We start from the raw sequence: 2,190 nt of genomic DNA on the forward strand, positions 1-2,190 counted from the left end.
GTAAAAACACTTTTCCATGGCACTTAATCTCTGGATACACTTTCCAAACTAAAAAGGTTTCTCTTCTATGTGCTACTGAGAAATCAAAATAGAGTAAAAGGACAGTCTTACTTTAATCAAGTTCCAGAATGAGGACACACAGCTTAGAAAAGCACTGTCTCAGCAGAAGATGCAAGGATGTGTGTAAAAGAATGTTTCTAGAAAATACCAAAGGCACCAAATATAACCCCAACTTTGCCTTCTGCTTCTCCTTGATGCCACTCCATACCCCAGGCGGGGAGGCTACTTTGTCCAGCTGACTTTGGGAATGTCATAGTGCTCTGTGAGTGTGTCCAGGTGTCTGTTGAAGTCCTCTTCTCTCTGCTTGTGCGTATTAAATGCTTTCTCCAGGATTTGCCGCTTCTCCTGCATCTTCTCGAAGGCTGCCTGGGCCGGTGTCCACTTGTGCAGGCTGCACCGCTTCTCCTCCTCGTTCTTTTTGCTTGTTCCCATCGCATCCAAGAGTTTCACCTAGTCTTTGTCCTTCTTTTTCTTCTTCCGCTTAGTCACTCCGAGCTCTGCAATGCCTTTCAGCTTCAGAGGCCCCTTCTCCACAATTTCTTCCTTTTTCTCCCCTCCTTTGATCAAGGACAGTGATGCTTTCTTCCTCTGTCATCCAGGAAAAAGTTGCATAAACAAATAAAAAAAGGGAACAAGGACTTAATACTCCCACCTACTCCTGGGTTTTTATGTCTCATCTCTTTTGTTCTGTCTTTACTGTGCATGACTCAACATATGTGGACAATATCTTAAAATCCTGTTAACACTCCGTAAATTAAAATAACAGAGCCTCCTGACAGCAGTAGTTATATAAGTAAATGTAAACCAAGATTATCTATGATGTAGGGCACAATGGGAATTACAGTTTTGTATAAGTTGACAATAGAGAATTATATTGATACTTGATAATCTTTAAAGGCATTTGTTGTATTTTTCCTATTTCCTATTATTTATGTATCCATTGGAAGTATAGTGAATTCAAATTAACTAAGTATGAGTTGTGAAAAAGATAATATTAGTAAGATGACTCCAGTCTAACCATCATCATAGGCTTATTCTTTTACCATCACCTAAAGAAGATAAGGTTTTTTGTGTGTGTATATAAGTATAATGACATTTAGTTCATAGATTTGTCATCATCATCTTTATTATCATTTCAAGATGATAATGATAATATAAATTATCATAATCATAATTATCACCATTATGTGAGATTTTGTATATCTATCATTTAATATAATTCTTTTTCTAGTGATTCTTTAAAAAAATTATTGTTAGATGTATAATTAAATGTCAGTGAATCAAGAGTGGCCAAGATGGTGGAGTAGGGAGACCCTGAGCTCACCTCCTCCCACAGGCACACCAAAATTACAACTATTTACAGAGAAACTATTGATGAGAAGGACCTGAAGACTAGAAAAGATCTTCTACAACTGTAGATATAAATAAGGAACCACAATGAGATGGGTAGGAGGGGCAGAAATGTGGTATTAGTCAGACCCATACCCCCAGTTAGGCAACCCACAAGTGGGAGGATAATTACGATTGTAGAGGTTCTCCCCAAGGGGCTAGCGGTCTGAGCCCCACACTTGGCTCCCCACTTGAAGGGTCCTGCATTGAGAAAATGAGCCCTCAGAGTGTTTGGCTTTGATGACCAGCAGGGTTTACTTTTGGGAGAGCCAGAGGACTGTAGGAAACAGAAACTCCACTCTTAAATGGTGCACACAAATTTTCACATGCTCTGAGATCAAGGGCAGGAGCAAGTGTTTGCAAAGAGCTTGGGTCAAATCCACTTGCTGATTTTGGAGAGCTTCTTGCAGAGGCAGGAGGCAACTAGGACTTACCCTGGGGACATAAACACTGGCAGCAGCCATTTTGGGGAATTTATTCTACCACAAGGACACTAGTACTGGCAAATGACATTTTGGAATCCTCCCACTATCTTATTCGTGCTGGGACCCAGTTCCACCAACCAGCCGGTTGGCACCAGTCCTGGGATACCCCATGCCAAAGAGCTAGCCAGACAAGGACACAGACCCAACCACCAGCAGGGCAGTTGCTTTAGGACCCCCTGCACCGCCAGCCTCCATGGGACCTGGATCCATCCACCAGAGGGCCCAGGACCTGGTTCCACCCACCAGTGGGCAGTCA

At 42.1% G+C, this 2,190-nt stretch overlaps 1 pseudogene; it reads right to left on the reverse strand.

Annotated features, from left to right (window-relative positions):
* Nucleotides 1–282: 282 nt before the first annotated feature.
* On the reverse strand, nucleotides 283–1,913 carry LOC136131433 (protein FAM32A-like; annotated as a pseudogene).
* Between the last annotated feature and the right edge of the window lie 277 nt (nucleotides 1,914–2,190).

The sequence above is a fragment of the Phocoena phocoena genome, chromosome 11, assembly GCF_963924675.1.
Source record: "Phocoena phocoena chromosome 11, mPhoPho1.1, whole genome shotgun sequence".
In the NCBI taxonomy this organism is placed as follows: domain Eukaryota; kingdom Metazoa; phylum Chordata; class Mammalia; order Artiodactyla; family Phocoenidae; genus Phocoena; species Phocoena phocoena.